Raw genomic sequence first — 23,080 nt, 5'->3', positions numbered from 1 at the left:
GATGTTACATGGCATGTGAGATTAACTTGGATGCTGGTGACCACTGTCCTGAAAGGCCAGTGTCATGAAAGTTACCATTGGTGTGATTGGCCCCACCATCAGACAGAGTTACAAAATTGACTCATCTATTGATTAACTAAGGTGATCTCAGAATTTTCTACCTAGAGCACAAGGGAGCTGTAGTAAACTGGTTGCATGGGTTTTTTCTCAGTGCTTGAGTTGGCAGTATTTTGGCAGCTGTAGATTTTCCCCACCCCATGGACTTGGGACTGAAGGGCAGAATAGTGAGAAGTCTCACGTCCACATTCAGGTTTGGTGCTGCTACTGCAAGGTCGAAGGGTGGATGGTCATCTATGAGGGAAGGAGCCAATTGCACTGTGCCCAAGCCACACTCTACACATCCTACAGACGCAATGGTATGCTAGACCGTGGTGTTGTTTCTGAAATCTCTACTTCTTTTTTAAAATTTTACTTATTTACTTTTTTACTTTTTACTTTTTTAAAATTTACTTATTTACTTTTTTAAAATTTTACTTATTTAATTTCTAGCTGTGCTGGGTGTTCATTGCTGTGCAGACTTTTATTCTCTAGTGGCGGCAAGCGGGGGTTACTCTGTAGTTGCGGTGTGCGGGCTTCTCACTGTGATGGCTTCTCTTGTTGGGGAGCACAGGCTCTAAAGTACAAGCTCAACACTTGTGGCACATGGGCTTAGTTGCTCTGCAGCATGAGGGATCATCCCAGATCAGGGATTGAACCCATGTCTCCTGCATTGGCAGGTGTATTCTTCACCATTGAGCCACCAGGGAAGCCCCACTTCTAATCCCTCATTTGCTTCCTTCATGTTCAGATATTGTCTCTCTTGCAAGGCTTTCTCATGCACCCATTTGCTTCAGCTCTGAACAAATTTAATTGCACGTTTCTCTGTACTTTCATAGCAGTTATTTATGAATCTTTCTCCTCCACTCATCCGTGAACCGCTTCACAAAAGGTTCTATCTAATCTTATTCATCTTTGGAAGGCAGAATAAGTTAGTGGTTAAGAATACGGACTCTGGAGTTACAAGGTTTGGGTAAAACTTCTGCTTCCTCCACATACTATGTGATCTTGAAAAAGAGGTTGCAGCAACTCTGAGTGATAGTTTTATTACCTGTAAAATGGCTGTTTCTTACCCTATAGAAGTTGCTCTCATAATTTAAAGAAATGCACATAAAGCTGCTGGCGCATAATGGCTCAACAACCATGAGCCCTGATCCACCATATTGTTCTGCATACTTTGTGCTCAGCCATGTCTGGCTTTCAGCAAGGCTGTCATGGGTGTTTGTTTCCCTTAGCTTGTATCATCCTTAAATCACATGCTAAAAACATATGACTTCAGCGGCAGCTTAGAACTTCCCTGGTGGTGCGGTAGATGAGAAAAAGCCTACCCGTGAGGGGGACATGGGTTCGATTTCTGATATGGGATCATGCCACAGGCCATGAAGCTGCTAAGCCAGTGTGCCATAGCTACTGAGCCTGTACTCTAGAGCCAGGGGGTCACAACTACTGAGCCCGTGTGCTGCTACTCCTGAAGCCTGCAAACCTAGTCTGTGCTCTGCAGCAAGAGAAGCCACTGCAATGAGAAGCCTGCACACTGCAATGAAGAGTAAGCCCCGCTTGTTGCAACTAGAGGAAGCCCAAGCGTAGCGACAAAGACCCAGCGCAGCCAAAACTAGCTAACTAAATAAATATTTAAGAAAAAGAGGCAGCTTATGCATTTCTTTCACCAAAGGATGGGAAGGACTGAGGACAGAACCTTCCTGTGAAAGACAGTGGAAAGGAAGTGAAAATTGAGCACTAAATTGAACTCGTATTTAATACTGCCATGAATGTCACCAAGCCAAGAGACTGGGGAGTTACAGGCCCTCAGTTCCAACTTTTGGATGGCTTCTCATCAACTATAGGAATCTAGAATCATCTTTTGACTTTTTTTTTTTTTGGTATCTCAGTTTTAATACACACAAAAACAGACAGTGAGTGCTAACTTGTCTTCTCTAGATGTCAGAAAACAGAGCACCACACTCAGCCTCCTTTATTATCAGGCTATTCTCGCTCCTGCAGCAGGGAAACTGAGATACAAGTCTGGAGACTTGATCAAGGTCACAGTCAGTGGCAGAGTCAAATTAAAATTCATGTTCTCAGAGTCCTTTCCATGCCATTGCTTCACCTACTGACCCATGGTTCTCTACCAAGAAGTACTTCTGATTAAGTGAACTTTCAGGTTTCAATAACACAAAACCTTGGCAAGGACTTTAGGTAAAAAGCTCATATCATAGACTCCGGTTACTTTTTGGCAAGAACTGGCTGTCTCATATATACGTTGACTTGATTGCCTCATACAGGCCAACACAAGAAAGTGGTGTGTTTTCAGTGTTGAACCAAGACTGCTGCTGCTAAGTCGCTTCAGTCATGTCCGACTGTGTGACCCCATAGACGGTAGCCTACCAGGCTCCTCCGTCCCTGGGATTCTCCAGGCAAGGACACTGGAGTGGGTTGCCAGTTCCTTTTCCAGTACATGAAAGTGAAAAGTGAAATGGAAGTCGCTCAGTTGTGTCCAGCTCTTTGTGACTCCATGGGCTGGAGCCCACCAGGCTCCTCCATCCATGGGATTCTCCAGGCAAGAGTACTGGAGTGGGGTATCATTGCCTTCTCCGGAACCAAGACTACAAGAGTTTAATAAAATCTTTGAAAAATAAGGAGGGCAAGTGAAAATGGGGACAGATGACTTCCTTATCAACTGTACCATGAAGGACACAACTCTTTTTGGCCATTGCTGTGTTTTCAGAGCCTAGCACAGTGCCCATGTATGATAATTCAATTGATATGGAATAAATGAATGAATACATGGAAACTTCAATACTTCAGATATAGTTAAATAGCTTCCAATACTCTAGTGCAACATTACTCTAATGCTAATATGGTGGATTTTCCTGTATCCAGTGTTTTTCAAAAAATTTTGTGTGTTTATATGTAATATGGTGTTAAAATTTAAGTTTTGAGCAAGACTCCGCAAAACAATAGATGTGGCATAGCAAAGTGAGGCGCTGGATCAAAATGTGTATGTATTAAAGCAGGAGGTTAAGAGCTGGTTTCACAAATTTGGAACCTGTGCCTAGGGGGACACTGAACCACATGGAGGATGTAACAATCTTGAGAGGACAGGAGAAAGTATTTTGAGGACCGTTTCTCAGGCAACGCTGCACTGACAGCCTCATCTTTCCCTAAGGGAAGATGGTTGGAGACACACCTGTCCTCATGCAAACAGAATAAGGGAGAATGTCCAAGAATTACTTGGAGAGCTTGCTATGCTTCCTCTGGGTTTGAGCTCAGAGTGGACAGAATCTGACTTCAGCCCAGGAAATTGGAGCGCAAACAAGATGTGTCAGAGAGATGGGTTGGCAACTGAGCAGAGGTGTCTCTGCCGCCTCCGGAAAGTAACTTCTTTCTCTTGCCAGAAGCTCTAAGAGGCAAACCCCAGGGTCCAGAGAGGGATTAGATGTAGGAATGACCTGAAGCCATTTTATGTCTTGGCAAAAAAGCCGGCTTATAAGAGGCAATGGGACTCCAGCAGAGAAAAATCTTCTCTCTCTAGAATGGACCTTCTGAGACCTGGGGCCCAGGTGGGGGTACTGAGGGAGAGGAGCTCAAGGCGAAGCATAAAGCAGAGTTAGAGCTGGAGGGGACCAGCTGGGGATTTGCCAAATTCAGTTGCCATTGCCTCCATGAGAGATGGGGTTTGCTTAGACATCTTCCAGACAAAGGTAGCATGAAGTCAGATTTATAGAAACTCCCATGCATGTAACAAACTTCTGTACTACTTTTCTGCTTTTAACCCCCAATGTTTCAATCCAAGAGGAGTTAGAAACCATAGCTAATTAGCAGGTATACAGGAGTAGAAGAGCTATTCTCGACAAGGAAGAAGAGTGTCCTGCCATCCAGGTGGAGCTGGGGCGCTAGTGGTAAAGAATTCTCCTGCCAATGCAGGAGACACAGAGACTCAGGTTTGATCCGTGGGTTAGGAAGATCCCCCAGAGGAGGATATGGCAACCCACTCCAGTATTCTTGCCTCCATAGAGGGGCCTAGGGGCTACAGTCCATAAGGTCACACGGAATCAGATACAACTCAAACAACTTAGCACACGTGCCCTCCAGGTGCAGGCAGCTCTCCCAAGACTGGTGGATGGGAGAGAATTTAATTCTAAATCAAGTTCAGAATTTTTCTAACTACCACTGATGGGCATCTGACTTTTGTTTTGAGACTGTGTTTTGAACCTAAAGTGCATCTAGAGGCATCTATTTCTAAACAGCAAACACAAAAGTAAAGGGAGGTGTTGAAGATGGAATTTAACGGCCAGGGAAACCTCCCTGCTTCAAGCATATTTTAAAGAAGGAGGGAAGATCAAAATAAAATTATTCTTCGGTTATACATCATAAGCTAAGCATGGTAAAAAAAATAGTAGGTAGAATTCTCTTCATTTCATTTTGTATATCCTTGTGTAAGCTTGGACAGACCTTTCACATTAAAAATACACAATTTTAGTAGCACCCACGGGGGCGCTGCCAACCTTTTGAGTGCACAGATCTGAGGAGGCTGCCATGGTTCACCCACGGTGTATCTGGATGTTAGATTAGTAAGAACATGTCAGTTTGGCTAGAATCAGAAGAAAGGCTTAGAAGAGAATTAGAAATCATTTGGTCTTACTCATCTGATATCTGCACTGTCGCCATTATATACTGGAAAAAAGAGAGCTGGTACCATTCCTGGACACAAATAAATATCAAGATGAACTGACTTTTGTATGAGTACTCCTTGAAATAAATCAAAGGGATTTAATTTGTAAAAATCTTTTTTGCTCAAATTTCTTTTTTTACAAAGTCAGTACTCCTTTTGAACAGTGACTCTTTTTTTTTTTTTTTTTTAAGATCTTGGAAGATGACAGTCTTTTTTTCCCACACTGATTGAATCATGCCATTTTATTTTTTCCTTAACTTTGTCACTTTCATTATTGTGGATTAAGAAAATACTTATATCAAAATGATTTTTTATTTATTTCAATGTACTAATTTGCTTTAACAAGTATTTCTTACTGTAAAAACTTTCTTCCCAGTTATTGTAGAATGAACGACCAAAAGATAATTTGGTGCATAAAAAGGTCAGGTCCACATTAAAAAATCACCTTTATCATTTTAATAAAATCAAAAACATAAACTCGCTGAATATTTCTAACTTAGTGTTCACTATGTTTTCTACTGGCTAGAATAAATTATCAAAAATCTTAGTGTTTGCACTGTTCATATTTGTATTATACTTTTTTCTTTGTAATTGTACTTAAAATTACTGCTATATTGAGACTTCCCTGGTGGCTCAGAGGGTAAAGTGTCTGCCTACAATGTGGGAGACCCGGGTTCAATCCCTGGGAGGAAGATCTCCTGGAAGAGGGCATGGCAACCCACTCCAGTATTCTTGCCTGGAAAATCCCATGGACAGAGGAGCCTGGTAGACTACAGTCCATGGGGTCACAAAGAGTTGGACACGACTGAGCAACTTTCTTTCTTTTTCTTCCTTTCTATGTTTAAAATTCATGTAAAAAAGTGGCCAATCTGCAGCTGATCCTGGCTAGTATTTAAGAGGTACCCTAAGCTGAATCAATGCTTATCAGTTGGTGAAAGGCACTTCCTGTGATGCAGTTTATTATATGTCTTATTCACTCAAGATTTCTCAAGTCCATTTCTATTCCTCCATCAGACTCTAACAGCTGACCTGTCAATGGGGATACTGTCATCTTGGTAGAAGTAAGAAGAAGGTGAGAAGGGAGAACTAACACCTGATACACCATTGGTCACGGAAATGAAGGGGGATCAAGGGAGTGGAGGTGATGTTTACTGAGCACCTACCCAATGACATGCAGCATGGAGGTGCTTTCACGACTGATCTGACTTTCTATGAATAGTTCCATGAAACTACATATTCTCATACCTACTTTAGATAGGAAACTAGAGAAGTGACTTGCTTAGCACTGTGAATTCAAGACAGACCCAAAATTCCTATAGTTTCTGCAATCCAATACATCTTCCATTGATACTACATTTTAAAATACATTTTGAAATTGGCTTGTGACGTCTCTCATTCTTTTTACTCTCCACAATCTAATCCCATATCAAAGCTGATAGTATTTTTAAATAAAGGAATTGTTTTTTATTTTCATTACTACATTTTTTGAGACTGCATTGAGTTCTGTTATTAGAATTGAATTTCAGGATCGCTAATGTCATATGTTCTTTCTCAGCACTCTATACCTTTCCATTATAGTGCACAACCGTTGATTCCAATCAACTTCTAAAAAAACTCATTACACATTTACAATATTTTTAGATTTCTATTACCATTCACAAATATCCTCAGAACTGTGTTCCAATCTTATGTGTGTTTCGATATTATGATAACTTTCCCCTAGGGGTTTATTAACTTCCATGTTGCAGTATTCATTTTACCTATTTTCATTTCCTTGGACTAAGTCCAGAATAGCCCCTGGTCTTGTTGATTGCTTCACAGGCTATGTGAGGGAACATTTTTGCAATGTACTCAGAGACAAGCAACCATCTGATTCCATTTCTGTGATCTATCAGTCATTGTCAGGGGATTGAAATCATATCACGTTGAGTACTTTTATTTCTCTAACACCTCCCCATTCTTTTTCCTGTTCATTGCCTAGCTTTCTTTATAGGAAAATATCTTCTCTCATTAGTATCTGTTTTTATGAATTTGATTCTTTTTAGAAAAGTGGCCTTTTTAAAGTGGAATGACTTCTTTTTTTAACCAACTGAAACCTCAACTTAACTCTACAACAGTGTTTACCAAGATTTTGACGTGCCTCTGGGGATGTCAAGGGCTTCCTTTGTAGCTCAGTTGGAAAAGAATCTGCCTGCAATGCAGGTGATATGGGTTCGATTCCTGGATTGGGAAGGTCCGTTGGAGAAGGAAATGGCAACCACTCCAGTATTCTTGCCCAGAGAATCCCATGGACACTGGAACCTGGCAGGCTATAGTGCATGCGGTCACAAGAGTCAGACACTACTTAACGACTAAGCCACTGGGGATGGAGCTGCCAAAAGCTGGGCTATTGGCTTCTAGGACAAAGTAATTCTCAGGGAAGACGTCTTCTTGAGGAAATTCAACAGCAAGAGGTAAATTTCAAGTCAGAGGAGAAAATCCAAATATGGCAATGCTGCCTGTCATGTGAAAGGTTCAATAGGCTGGCTAGGGACATAAGTTTGAGTCCTTAAGATCAGGGACATGAAAAAAGAAGACCAAGGGAAAATAAAACATGCAATCTCTCCACTTCCAAGGGACAGTAAGAACACAGGCTATAAGCAGCATGGACATCGGTGGCCACGGTGTGGATAGCCATGTGTTGAAGGAGGAGAAGTCGTACTTTCCTAGGAGTGACAGCGCTGGGGGCCGTAGTTCAGTGGAGCTGGTGGTAGTGGCTGTGATAACAGCATCACAGTGTCCTTCTAGAGTTCTCAAAATTGGATACTGGAAACACTGCCACACACACAGGCAGAGCTTCTGATGGGCAGCAGAGAAACTGGAGGTGATGCCATTAGGAAATTAAAAACCTTGAGAAAGGGAGAGCATTGGATATCCTGATAACCCAATAAGAGAGCATCTGGCAATTTCCAGAACGATTTGGTAGCTTGAACAGAGAGGGTAAAATTCCTGAAAAGCAGGTGGGGTAGAGTCAGTGTTTTGTAGGTTTTATGGCCATTTTCTTAGCCCCAGGCTTATATGGTTTAAGAAACACAAGAAAGAATAAGAGTAACCCCAACAAGAAGTAACACTTCTTCTCAGGTGCTGTTTGACTCCTCGAAACAGTACTTCAGGGTGATACTATTATTGCCCCCATTTTCGAGATGATACATTTGAGGAACTGAGAAATCAAGTAACTTTTCCAACCCCATACAAAGAGTGATTGCTGAGCTTCAACAGGACTTAGGATATCTAGTTCCTGGGTGGCTATCAGTTCAGTTCAATTCAGTCTCTCAGTCGTATTGGACTCTTTGCAACCCCATGGACTGCAGCATGCCAGACTTCCCTGTCCATCACCAACTCCCAGAGCCTGCTCAAACTCATGTCCTTAGAGTCAGTGATGCCACCCAACCATCTCATCCTCCAGGATGGCTATACTTTTAGCCATTTTACGACACTGTGTGAACTCATTATTTTAGTCTCAAGATTTAAATACAATTTTAAATATGATTTTTTGAAGACTTTTTTGAGGGTTAGTGAAATTCCTTTCAGAAAAACAACTGATTCAAGATTGGAAAAGGAATATTAAACTTAAGAAATATTGCATTTAATAACTAAAATATCTTTATTATAAAGTAAGATTCTTTTTCCTCCTATTCATCTTAGCCTTCCAATTATCTTGCCTTTTTTTTTCTTCTTGAATTTCTGTTAGATTTTTCTTTTTATTACTGTTGCTGCTGCCCTAGACCAGACTCTCATAACACCATGCCTGGACAATTATAATGATGCCCCAATGAAATGCCCTGACTCTTGTGTCTCACTTCTCCAGTTTATTTAATACTGCATTAGATAAATATTAATAAAACAGCAACCACATGTGCCCTGTTCAGAAATATTTGTTGACTCTGTGTACGTGCATGCTAAGTTGCTACAGTCATGTCTGACTCTTTGCGACCCCATGGACTGTAGCCTCTGTCCATGGGATTCTCCAGGCAAGAATAATGTAGCGGGTTGCCATGCACTCTTCCAGAGGGTCTTCCTGACACAGGGATCTAACATGCATCTCTTAAGTCTCCTGCACTGGCCAGTGGGTTCTTTATCACTAGTGCCACCTGGGAAGCCCATTTGTTGACTCTACGTAGCTATAAAATAAATCCTATACTTTTTAGCCCGAGTACAAGACTATTCATGTATACATCTTCCCTATATGCTTCTTTGGTTCAAAATACCCCCTCCACACTAGTCATCCCCAAACCTAGCCTTGGTACATTTCATTGGCAGATATAACAGAAATTATGGTCAGTCTCCAAGACTTTATTCAAATCTTACATCTTTATAAAATGCCACTCAGTTAGAGCCTCTTGACACTTACTATATATCTGTGTGAATTATAAAAAAGCCTCTCCTCTGATCTGAAGCAGGCTGCACAAGGGTGGAGGGCTTGGTGAGTGGAGCTGGGGTGGATTTCCGCTGCCCCGCCCCTACTCCACCTGGGCTCTTTGAGCAGAACACAAATGTCCTTCCACTAGTGGTGGCCCTATTGCTTCCCCTCCTTCCCAGGCTCACCCTGGCCCCAATTCCTAAGGCAGTGACTTCCACTACAATTCATTAGGCAATTAATCATGTATTATTTGGTAACATCTCTTCAATTGCAGTTTTTAAAATTCCTTTACCAAAATTTTAATGTTTAATGTGTTACTGTCTTAACTCTTCAGAATATTTATTCCCTCTTGAGGGCAGGATTAATACATTTCTTTGTGGTTCTCAGAATATACAGCACAGTGTTTTACATTGTAGGAACTCAAACATGATGCTTGTTGATTTTACTTGAATTGTTTTTATGCAAATACACACAGCTAATTACAAATGAAGCATGAATTTGTTGGAATTAATGATCAATAATTGGCTGTCCATTTTTAGCTGAAAAGGGTTATATTTCCAGCAACACACACACACACACCCCATAATTGTAGTGATTATAATTCACCTTTATTTTTATTATTTATCTTTTAAATTTTGGCATATTGAACTATCCACAACTACAAGTGGAGAGAATTATTCTTGTTCTTTGATTTACATTGAATGCCATATGGCCATTCATTATAGTTAGGCTTTTCAACATAATCATTTCACCAACAACTATTTATAAACTCAAAGTACTTCAGGGGAAACAAAAATGAAAACATTTCTGTCTCTGCCATCAGTGAGATTTAATTCCAAGTGGGAGAAAACATTTAAGTACAATGTTAGTAAAACAGATGCAAGTTTCATAAAAAGCAGTACCAAAAATGTGAATTAGGGGCTTAGAGAAACCAAGGAGCTCTAGAATTTCCATTTGAACTGATCCTTGCAGTAGGGCAGACAGGTTAAGCACTCCAGCCAGAGGCAAGGTTTGGAAAAAGTTAAATTGAAAAAGTGTCCCTGGAATCACAAAACTTTTTGTTTGGTGTGAAGTATCATTGCATACCACTTACACAATGCCATCTACAGTCCCCAATTCCTACATCTCTAATTTACGAGGTCTGCCTGAAGTGGATTACCACAGAAATACCTATTTCAATTTTCAGCAATGATTCCTGTAGAATTAGAAGCATTATATGCTAGTTATATGTTTTCTAAAACTCATTATGCTCTAGATGGAAAGAGATGGCTATGACATCAATACTTAAGTTTCACTTAAGAGATTCCTTTTTAGTTTTTCTCACTTAAACCGAATTTTTCATCACCTTAGCCAGATTTTCTGCAATACTACTGAAAAAAATGTATTTTTTCACTCACTTTATTATTTTTTTTTAATTTTATTTATTTTTATTTTTATTTTTTTTAAATTTTAAAATCTTTAATTCTTACATGCATTCCCAAACATGAACCCCCCTCCCACCTCCCTCCCCAGAACAACTTTCTGGGTCATCCCCATGCACCAGCCCCAAGCATGCTGCATCCTGCGTCAGACATAGACTGGCGATTCAATTCACATGATAGTATACATGTTAGAATGTCATTCTCCCAAATCATCCCACCCTCTCCCTCTCCCTCTGAGTCCAAAAGTCCGTTATACACATCTGTGTCTCTTTCCCTGTCTTGCATACAGGGTCGTCATTGCCATCTTCCTAAATTCCATATATATGTGTTAGTATACTGTATTGGTGTTTTTCTTTCTGGCTTACTTCACTCTGTATAATCGGCTCCAGTTTCATCCATCTCATCAGAACTGATTCAAATGAATTCTTTTTAACGGCTGAGTAATACTCCATTGTGTATATGTACCACTGCTTTCTTATCCATTCATCTGCTGATGGACATCTAGGTTGTTTCCATGTCCTGGCTATTATAAACAGTGCTGCGATGAACATTGGGGTACATGTGTCTCTTTCCATTCTGGTTTCCTCGGTGTGTATGCCCAGAAGTGGGATTGCTGGGTCATAAGGTAGTTCTATTTGCAATTTTTTAAGGAATCTCCACACTGTTCTCCATAGTGGCTGTACTAGTTTGCATTCCCACCAACAGTGTAGGAGGGTTCCCTTTTCTCCACACCCTCTCCAGCATTTATTGCTTGCAGATTTTTGGATCGCAGCCATTCTGACTGGTGTGAAGTGGTACCTCATTGTGGTTTTGATTTGCATTTCTCTAATAATGAGTGATGTTGAGCATCTTTTCATGTGTTTGTTAGCCATCCGTATGTCTTCTTTGGAGAAATGTCTATTTAGTTCTTTGGCCCATTTTTTGATTGGGTCGTTTATCTTGAGAAAGAAGAATGGAACTGGAGGAATCAACTTGCCTGACTTCAGGCTCTACTACAAAGCCACAGTCATCAAGACAGTATGGTACTGGCACAAAGACAGACATATAGATCAATGGAACAAAATAGAAAGCCCAGAGATAAATCCACACACATATGGACACCTTATCTTTGACAAAGGAGGCAAGAATATACAATGGAGTAAAGACAATCTCTTTAACAAGTGGTGCTGGGAAAACTGGTCAACCACTTGTAAAAGAATGAAACTAGATCACTTTCTAACACCGCACACAAAAATAAACTCAAAATGGATTAAAGATCTAAATGTAAGATCAGAAACTATAAAACTCCTAGAGGAGAACATAGGCAAAACACTCTCCGACATAAATCACAGCAGGATCCTCTATGATCCACCTCCCAGAATGCTGGAAATAAAAGCAAAAATAAACAAATGGGATCTAATTAAAATTAAAAGCTTCTGCACAACAAAGGAAAATATAAGCAAGGTGAAAAGACAGCCATCTGAATGGGAGAAAATAATAGCAAATGAAGCAACTGACAAACAACTAATCTCAAAAATATACAAGCAACTTCACTCACTTTAGCACAGCTAAAGGAGTCTAGAATTTTCTGGAAGGAATGTTATTTCAAAAGGGTGTGAGTGGTATTTCTGCCTCTGGTTATAACAGACTGCCTTGTATTAAAATAGCCCTCTCATCAGGTACAAATAGAAAAGTTGGAAGGGGCTTTGAAAAAATCTCTGATCGGAGGCAGTAATCTGCCAATTAGAAGGTAAGAGTTAGTGTCTGGTGTTCAACAACAAGAATGACAAGTGGCCAAGAAGGAAAAAAGCAGGAGGCAGTACCAACTTGCAGAAAACCAAGAGAAAAGAAGAAACAAAACAGGAAGACCGACAGGCAATTTAGATAATGAGAATTCAGGACATGGACTTTAAAATAAATGTGATTATTATACCAAGCCAGTCAATCAAAAAGCAAATAAAAAAAGCTACAGTGTCTATATTAATATCAGCTGAAGTGGACTTTAGGATAAATGTACTACGGAGACTCACAAACAGGATCAATTCACCAGGAAGAAATAAGAGCTTCAATATGTCTGTGTCAGATAGCAAAGCCTCAAATTATATAAAGCCAATTTCACAAAATTAAAAGGAGAAATTGATACTTCTGTAATCACAATGATAGATTCAAACACCTTTCTTTTAATAACTGAGACAGCAAGCATAAAGAAAACAATGAAGATATAGACATTTTGAATGACATAATTAACACTCTTAAACCTTATGGCAGAAAGCAAAGAACTAAAGAGCTTCTTCATGAAAGTGAAAGAGGAGAGTGAAAAAGTTGGCTTAAAACTCAACATTCAGAAAACTAAGATCATGGCATTTGGTACCATCACTTCATGGCAAATAGATGGGGAAACAGTGGAAACAGTGACAGACTTAATTTTGGAGGCTCCAAAATCACTGCAGATAGTGACTGCAGCCATGAAATTAAAAGACGCTTGCTCCTTGGACATTGTACAGGAGACAGGGATCAAGACCATCCCCATGGAAAAGAAATGCAAAAAGGCAAAATGGCTGTCTGAGGAGGCCTCACAAATACTGTGAAAAGAAGAGAAGTGAAAAGCAAAGGAGAAAAGGAAAAATATAAGCATCTGAATGCAGAGTTCCAAAGAATAGCAGGGAGAGATAAGAAAGCCTTCCTCAGCAATCAATGCAAAGAAATAGAGGAAAACAATAGTATGGGAAAGACTAGAGATCTCTTCAAGAAAATTAGAGATATCAAGGGAACATTTCATGCAAAGGTGGGCTCAATAATGGACAGAAATGGTAGGGACCTAACAGAAGCAGAAGGTATTAAAAAGAGGTGGCAAGAATACACAGAAGAACTGTACAAAAAAGATCTTCACGACCCAGATAATCACGATGGTGTGATCACTCACCTAGAGCCAGACATCCTGGAATGTGAAGTCAAGTGGGCCTTCAACACTACGAATAAAGCTAGTGGAGGTGATGGAATTCCAGTTGAGTTATTTCAAGTCCTAAAAGATGATGCTGTCAAAGTGCTGCACTCAATATGCCAGCACATTTGGAAAACTCAACAGTGGCCACAGGAATGGAAAAGGTGTTTTCATTCCAATCCCAAAGAAAGGCAATGCCAAAGAATACTCAAACCACTGCACAATTTCACTCATGTCACACTTTAGTAAAGTAATGCTCAAAATTCTCCAAGCTAGGCTTCAGCAGTATATGAACCGTGAACTTCCAGATGTTCAAGCTGGTTTTAGAAAAGGCAGAGGAACCAGAGATCAAACTGCCAACATCTGCTGGATCATCAAAAAAGCAAGAGTTCCAGAAAAAACATTTATTTCTGCTTTCTTGACTATGCCAAAACCTTTCACTGCGTGGATCACAATAAACTCTGGGAAATTCTGAAAGAGATGGGAATACCAGACCACCTGACCTGCCTCTTGAGAAATCTGCATGCAGGTCAGGAAGCAACAGTTAGAACTGGAACAACAGACTGGTTGCAAATAGGAAAAGGAATATGTCAGGGCTGTATATTGTCACCCTGCTTTTTTAACTTCTATGCAGAGTACATCATGAGAAATGCTGGGCTGGAGGGAGCGCAAGCTGGAATCAAGATTGCTGGGAGAAATACCAATAACTTCAGATATGCAAATGACACCACCCTTATGGCAGAAAGTGAAGAGGAACTAAAGAGCCTCTTGATGAAAGTGAAAAAGGAGAGTGAAAAAGTTGGCTTAAAGTTCAACATTCAGAAAACTAAGATCATGGCATCCGCTCCCATCACTTCATGGGAAATAGATGGGGAGACAGGGGAAACAGTGGCTGACTTTATATTTTTGGGCTCCAATATCACTGCAGATGGTGATTGCAGCCATGAAATTAAAAGACGCTTGCTCCTTGGAAGGAAAGTTATCACCAACCTAGACAGCATATTAAAAAGCAGAGACATTACTTTGTCAGCAAAGGTCTCTCTAGTCAAGGCTATGGTTTTTCCAGTGGTCATGTATGAATGTGAGAGTTGGACTATAAAGAAAACTGAACACCGAAGAATTGATGCTTTTGAATTGTGTGGGAGAAGACTCTTGAGAGTCCCTTGGACTGCAAGGAGATCCAGTCAGTCCATCCTAAAGGAGATCAGTCCTGGGTGTTCATTGGAAGGCCTGATGTTGAAGCTGAAACTCCAATACTTTGGCCACCTGATGTGAAGAACTGACTCATTGGAAAAGAAAAGTCTCATTGGGAGTTGGTGATGGATAGGGAGGCCTGGCCTGCAGTCCATGGGGTTGCAGAGATTCAGACACAACTGAGCGACTGAGCTGAACTGAACCTAGCTGACATAAATAAAACAGAGCTCAAAGCAACTACAGAATACATTTTTTTTTTAAAGTGCATGTAGAGAGCACTTACCCCACTCCAGTACTATTGCCTAGAAAACCGCATGGACAGAGGAGATTGGTAGGCTGCAGTCCGTGGGGTCACGAAGCGTCGGACACTTACTGAGTGCCTTCACTTTCATGCATTGGAGAAGGAAATGGAAACCCACTCTAGTGTTCTTGCCTGGAGAATCCCAGGGACAGCAGAGCCTGGTGGGCTGCCGTCTATGGGGTTGCAGAGTTGGACACGACTGAAGTGACTTAGCAGCAGCAGCAGCAGCAGCAGAGCATTTACCAAAATGGAACATATGTTGGGCCTTAAAGCAAAATCAATTAAATTGAAAAGTCTGAAAATATATAGAATATATTCTATGGTTAACATTTGAGTATAAAAGACATATTTGTTAAGAGGGTAGATCATTGCTAAGTGTTATTACTACAGAAACAAACATAAAAGAAAGGATAGCAAGAACTTTTGGAGGTGGTAGATTATATTTATAACCTTGATTGTGATGATGACTTTATGGATGGATGTTAGAGATCCAAATTCAGTAACTTGTTTACATTAAATATGCCCCTTTCTGTACATCAAGTATCAGTTCAGTTCAGTTGCTCAGTTGTGTCCAACTCCTTGTGACCCTATGGACTGCAGCACACCAGGATTCCTTGTCCATTATCAACTCTCAGAGCTTGCTCAGATTCCATTGAGTTGGTGATACCATCCAACCATCTCACCCTCTGTCATCCCTTTCTTCTCCTGCCTTCAATCTTTCCCAGCACCAGGGTCTTTTTCTTTAATGAGTCAGTGTACCAAGTATACCTCAATAATATTTCAATAATGGTTTTTGGAAAGAAAATCTCTAATTGCTCAGAAATTTAAAAATTTCTTCAAGAATTACAAGGAAATACTTAGAGTGGAAATTAGAAAGTATTTTTAATTAGTGATAATACAAATATGATATATTAAGATATGGATTGCAGCTCAAGCTGTGATGATGAGAGGGAAATATTAGTCTTAAATGCATGTTATAGAAAAGAAAAGGTTACAAATTAATGATCTGAGCGTCTATTTCAAAAAGTTAAAAGACTGAGAAATAAAACATAAATAATACAGAGAAAATAAAGATGAGAGACAGTAAACAAAGGTACAAATAGAGAAATCAAAGAAATGAAAGGTTGGCTATTTGAAAGACTAGTAAAATTGATAAAAATCTAGCAAGACTGATCAAAAGAAAAAAATGGAGAATAATTTCAATCTATCAAAATAGCATTACAGATATTAATGTATCACCTTCAGACATTAAAAAATATAATAAAAATATATTAAGTAAAGTTTAAAGTGATGAATTTGAATATTCAGATAAAATGGACAGAACCTTTGAGGAACACATTTTAATAAACCTGATGTAATAAGAAATAGAAAAGCTAAACAGTCCTACATTTACTAAGGCTGATAAATCTACAAAAATTATCTTTTCATAAAGAAATGTCAGAACAAGATGACTTTGTCAGTAAATTCTTTCATACATTTATAGAAGAAATAGGATGACTTTTATTCAAAAAAGAAAAACCCTCTTAATTACTTTTTACTAAAAAGCAATAATTCCAGCAGATATTTAAGACAGCTGTATGTGAGACAGGAAATTCTCAAAAGTCTTTTTTCAAGAACAAGGATCCTCTTGTGTTTTCCTTTATGTTTTTCTCAATATAATCTTTTTCTTTTTCTGAAAAACTAGTTTTTTTGTGACAGAAGCAAGAGAAATCTTCTCTGGAAGAAAATAATACTCAAAACTTCAAACTGTCTCTATTATAGGCCAGGGTAATCTTGATACCAAAGCTTGACAAAATCTTTACAAGAAAGGAAAATTGCAGACTCATCTATTTCATAATCAGAGGTGCAAAGATCCTAAAGAAATGATTAACAATTTAAATTTTATGACACTTAAAACAATAATACATCAACAGAAATTAGTGTATTCCTGGCAAGCAAGATTGGTTTAATGTTTTAAAATTGATTTTAACAATAATAAATACAATTATATTATCATTGCAAGGGATATTAAAAAAAGATCTGACAAAATTCAATATTATTTATGACAAAAATTCATATCAAACCAAGAATAAAATGAAATTTTCTTATTTTGATACAGGATACCAATAAAAATCTACATTAAATATCATAGTTTATTTATTTATTTATTTATTTTTAAATTTTAAAATCTTTAATTCTTACATGTGTTTCCAAACATGAACCCCCCTCCCACCTCCCTCCCCATAACATCTCTGTGGGTCATCCCCATGCACCAGCCCCAAGCATGCTATATCCTGCGTCAGACATACACTGGCGATTCAATTCTCACATGATAGTATACATGTTAGAATGCCATTCTCCCAAATCATCCCACCCTCTCCCTCTCCCTCTGAGTAATATCATAGTTTAAAATGAAATGCTTTCCCTGCTGAGATCAGAATAAGATAACACTGCATATTACTATCATATCTGTTCAACTTTTTACCAGAAGTTTTAGCCAATGTAAATGAGAATAAATAAATAGCATTAACACTGAAGAAAAAAAAATAAGATTGCCATTACTTACAGGACACTGTAAGCAGTCAGAAAATATAAAATACTTTTCAAAAAGTATTAGAATAAATAAGTGAACTTATCTAGGTAAATAGTTTAAGCTCAATATTAAAAAAATCAGCTGAATTCCTGTATACTAGAAACTACTTTAAAAAAACAGTCAAGTGGTTTACAATAGCATCAAGTCAAATGCCTTTAACTAAATCTAAGATGAAAAAAAAACAACACTGAAAATCATAAAACATTGAGAGAAATTAGAGTTAACCACATGTATATATATATTATAATTAAGAATTAGAAGACTAAATATTACTAAATTGTCAATATTTTCCAAATTGGTTTATAGACTTAATGTGATCCCAATCAAAATTCCAGTGGGTTTTTTAGAGGGGTGAAAATCAACAAACAGATTCTGAAATGTGTACAAAATGCAGGAACAGTAAAAAAAATTCATGAAAAAGAACAAAATTGGAATACATATAGTGCTGATATCAAGACTTTATTACAGTAGCTTTGTTACAAGAAAGTGTGGAATTGACATAAAGATGGACTCAAACCAACAGAACAGAAGAGAGTCCAGAAAACTCTACATTCTCTTGACAACATATGGCCTCTTCATTCACGACATTTGATGACACTGAGACTGTGGAGAAAGAATGTTTTTCCGACAATAGTGCTGGGCTGACTGGATATCATCTTGATCCCCGTTTAATACCGTAAATCAGCACTTCTTGGTGGGAGTGATTTTTGACCTCTCTCTGGTACCCAAGGACATCCAGAAATGTCTGGAGATGTTATTGTCATGAGTGAGTTGGGGAATGCTACTGGCATCTAGTGGGTACAGATTAAGGATGCTGCTAAACATTCTGTAATGCATAGTATAGTCTTAAACAGCAAGGAATTATTTTGTTCAAAATGCCAGTAGTGCTAAAATTGAGAAACTCTGTCTTAAACAAACAAAAATCAATCTCCAGAGTATTTGTAAGCTTAAATACAAAAGAATAATAAAGTTTTTTAGAGGTAAGAAGAAAGAAGATACTCATGACTTTGGCATTGGTAAAGATTTCTTAAATGTGACACGCAAAAAGCAGTAAGCAAAAAGAAAAATAATGATAAACGAGATTACAATTTACCAAAACATATCACCAACACAGAAAAATGTTAAGTCGGAGAAAAGAAGAAATTTGAAATATATATAACCAGCAAAGCACTTATATCAAGAATATATAAACATTGCCATTGAATCAAGAAGAAGGAAAGACACAACCGGGGGTGTGGGGTGGGGTGGAAATGGGCAAAAGAATCAAACTTGTGCTTCATAGTAGAGAATACCCATTTGATACTACATGTATGAGAAAGTGGCCAACATCATTAGTCGTGAAGGAAATTAAAATTAAAACTACAATGAACTAACTCCACATACTCACCAGAAAGGAGACAATTTAAGAAACTAAGAAATGAAATGCTGATTAAACTGTGGCGTCACTGGAATTTTCATACACCACAGATGGGAAAGTAAATTGGGACAACCTCTTTGGAATACTATTGTGAGTATCAACTAAAATTGAGTATATTCATAACCATCAGTTCAGTTCAGTTCAGTTGCTCAGTCGTGTCTGACTTTTTGCGACCCCATGAATTGCAGCACACCAGGCCTCCCTGTCCATCACCAGCTTCCGGAGTTCACTCAGACTCACGTCCATCGAGTCAGTGATGCCATCCAGCCATCTCATCCTCTGTTGTCCCCTTCTCCTCCTGCCCCCAATCTCTTCCAGCATCAGAGTCTTTTCCAATGAGTCAACTCTTCGCATGAGGTGGCCAAAGTACTGGAGTTTCAGCTTTAGCATCATTCCTTACAAAGAAATCCCAGGGCTGATCTCCTTCAGAATGGACTGGTTGGATCTTCATAACCATATGACTTAGCAATTCCATTCCAACAGAAATGTATATATATATTCACTAAATGATAGGTATATACACACAGATACTTATATATCCACATACAAGTATAGGATCTATGTATCCATATATGTATGAATGCTTACTGCAGCATTATTAGTAACAATTCATAACAGTTCAAAACTAGTTACAACCTAATTGTCCATCAAAAAAAAAAAGGAAATAAACTCTTGTATATTCAAACAATGGAATTCTTCACAGCAATGAAAATCATTGCTATATGCAACTATGTGAATAAACCTCATAAACAATGTTGAATGAAAGAAGTCAGACATGAAAGGAACATGCTATATCATTTCATGTTATAATATTGAAAATCAGGTGAAAGTAATATATGGCTTCTAGGTCAGGATCAGGCTTCCCTGGTAGCCCAGCTGGTAAAGAATCCACCTGCAATGTAGGAGACTCCGGTTCGATTCCTGGGTCAGGAAGATCTGCTGGAGAACGGATAGGCTACCGACTGCAGCATCCTTGGGCTTCCCTGGTGGCTCAGATGGTAAAGAATCCACCTGCAATGTGGGAGACATGAGTTCAGGCCCTGAGTTGGGAAGATATCCCGGAGAAGGGAATGGCTATCCACTCCAGTATTCTCCAGTATCCAGTACCTACACAGCATATTAAAAAGCAGAGACAATACATTGCCCACGAAGGTTCATATAGTCAAATCTATGGTTTTTCCAGTAGTTATAATGGATGTGAGAGTTGGACCCTAAAGAAGGCCGATGCCAAAGAATTGATGCTTTTGAGCTGTGGTGTTGGAGAAGACTCTTGAGAGTCCCCTGGTCTGCAAGTAGATCAAATCAGTCAATCGTAAAGGAAATCAATATTGAATATTCATTGGAAGGATTGATGCTGAAGCTGAAGCTCCAATATTTTGGCCACCTGATGTGAGCTGAGCTACTTCAAATCCTGAAAGATGATGCTGTGAAAGTGCTGCACTCAATATGCCTGCAAATTTGGAAAACTCAGCAGTGGCCACAGGACTGGAAAAGGTGTTTTCATTCCAATCTCAAAGAAAGGCAATGCCAAAGAATGCTCAAACTACCGCACAATTGCACTCATGTCACACTTTAGTAAAGTAATGCTCAAAATTCTCCAAGCCAGGCTTCAACAATACGTGAACCATGAACTTCCAGATGTTCAAGCTGGTTTTAGAAAAGGCAGAGGAACCAGAGATCAAATTGCCAACATCTACTGGATCATGGAAAAAGCAAGAGAGTTCCAGAAAAACATCTATTTCTGCTTCATTGACTCTGCCAAAGCCTTTGACTGTGTGGATCACAATAAACTGTGGAAAATTCTGAAAGAGATGGGAATACCAGAACACCTGACCTGCCTCTTGAGAAACCTCTATGCAGGTCAGGAAGCAACAGTTAGAACTGGACATGGAGAAACAGACTGGTTCCAAATAGGAAAAGGAGTACATCAAGGCTGTATATTGTCACCCTGCTTATTTAACTTGTATGCAGAGTACAACATGAGAAACTCTGGGCTGGAAGAAGCACAAGCTGGAATCAAGATTGACAGGAAAAATATCAATAACCTCAGATAGGCAGATGACACCACCCTTATGGCAGAAAGTAAAGAGGAACTAAAAAGCCTCTTGATGAAAGTGAAAGAGGAGAGTGAAAAAGTTGGCTTAAAGCTCAACATTCAGAAAACGAAGATCATGGCATCCGGTCCCATCACTTCATGGGAAATAGATGGGGAAACAGTGGAAACAGTGTCAGACTTTATTTTGGGGGGCTCCAAAATCACTGCAGATGGTGATTGTAGCCATGAAATTAAAAGATGCTTACTCCTTGGAAGAAAATTTATGACCAACCTAGAAAACATATTCAAAAGCAGAGATATTACTTTGCCAACAAATGTCCGTCTAGTCAAGGCTATGGTTTTTCCAGTGGTCATGTATGGATGTGAGAGTTGTACTATGAAGAAAGCTGAGCGCTGAAGAATTGATGCTTTTGAACTGTGGTGTTGGAGAAGACTCTTGAGAGTCCCTTGGACTGCAGGAGATCCAACCAGTCCATCCTAAAGGAGATCAGTCCTGGGTGTTCATTGGAAGGACTGATGCTGAAGCTGAAACTCCAATACTTTGGCCACCTCATGTGAAGAGTTGACTCTTTGGAAAAGACTCTGATACTGGGAGGGATTAGGGGGTGGAGGAGAAGGGGACAACAGAGGATGAGACGGCTGGATGGCATCACCGACTCGATGGACATGAGTTTGAGTAAGCTCCAGGAGTTGGTGATGGACGGGAAGCCTGGCATGCTGCGATTCATGGGGTCGCAAATAGTTGGACATGACTGAGCGACTGAACTGAACTGAACTGATGGGAGGAGCCAAATAATTCAAGACCTTGAGGCTGGGAAAGACTGAAGGCAGGAGGAGGCAGATCCTACAGAGGATGAGACGGTTGGATGGTATCACCAACTCAATGGACATGAGTTTGAGGAAGCTCCAGTAGATGAAAGACAGGGAAGCTTGGTGTGCTGGAGCCATTGGGGTTGCAAAGAGTCAGACACTCCTGAGTGACTGAACAACAACAAAAGTCAGTATGGTGGTACCTCTGAAAGGGAAGTAGGGATGGGGATGAAGAAAAGGTTCATGGCAGGCTTCTGGAGTTTGGTGATATTTATTTCTCTATTTTGTGGTGTTTTCATTGTATAAAAATCCATTGAGCTCCACACTTAAGATTTGTGTACTCTTCTGACATCTACGTTGATTAAATATTTATTTAAATATGTATAAGAGTGGGGTGGCGTGAAGGTAAAATTGATGTAGAAATAAAATATACTTTTTAAAACCCACATTAGCATATGAGCTCTCAAGATAAAGATTTTGGCTCTTAAGTTTTCAGTACAAAATATGAGAAAATTGTAGTGGTTTCCTCAAATTCTCTTATTATAAAATAAGTTGGCCCCAATTGTTAAGGTGCCCTTTTCTTGCCAGGTCTGCCTAGTTATTTGGTTTTTTTTCAGTGTGTGTTTGTTTTTAAAATATGAATATGGGCCTGAATTGGCTTCCCAGGTGGTGCTAGTGGTAAAGAACCTGCCTGCTAATGCAGAAAACAGAAGAGATATGGGTTTGACCCCTGGGTTGGGAAGATTCCCTGGCGGAGGGCACGGCAACCCACTCCAGTATTCTTGCCTAGAGAATCTCATGGATAGAAGAGCTTGGCAGGCTACAGTCCATAGTGTTGTAAAGAGTTGGATGTGACTAAAGCGACTTACCATTAGCACTATGGACCTGAATTAGACAAACTTTCTTTCTCTTTTCCCTGCCTCAAATTTTTCCATTCTGCCCTCAGAGCTGAGTCAGAGCTGTTGAACCAGAGTCTTGAGAGATCTGTCATGTCTTCAGCAATGTTTTCCTCCTGAGAAAACCACTGGCAGAGCAGGGAATTTAGCAGAGATTACACACCTGAGCGGCAAAGGAAAGTCACATTCCCATTTTTTAGGGTAAAACTTGGCACTGATCAGTTATTTCTTGGTGCCTAACAACAGATGATTTCCAATATATATACTGTTTCTGCTTAACAGCTGTATTAATTTCTTTCGTCAGTGTCCATCTATGTGACCTTCAC

The 23,080-nt window shown here is 39.3% G+C and overlaps 1 long non-coding RNA gene across 1 annotated transcript in view; it reads left to right on the top strand.

Moving 5' to 3' along the window:
- Nucleotides 1–209: 209 nt before the first annotated feature.
- Nucleotides 210–23,080, top strand: part of LOC138428306 (uncharacterized) — a 48,791-nt gene continuing 25,920 nt past the window's right edge. The window contains exon 1 of the long non-coding RNA XR_011252377.1: nucleotides 210–416. This is a non-coding gene — a long non-coding RNA (uncharacterized lncRNA). The remainder of the gene's footprint in view (nucleotides 417–23,080) is intronic.

Source organism: Ovis canadensis, chromosome 23 (genome assembly GCF_042477335.2).
Source record: "Ovis canadensis isolate MfBH-ARS-UI-01 breed Bighorn chromosome 23, ARS-UI_OviCan_v2, whole genome shotgun sequence".
In the NCBI taxonomy this organism is placed as follows: domain Eukaryota; kingdom Metazoa; phylum Chordata; class Mammalia; order Artiodactyla; family Bovidae; genus Ovis; species Ovis canadensis.
The sequence above is the reverse complement of the archived record's forward strand: the minus strand, read 5'-3'. Positions and strand labels throughout refer to the sequence as shown.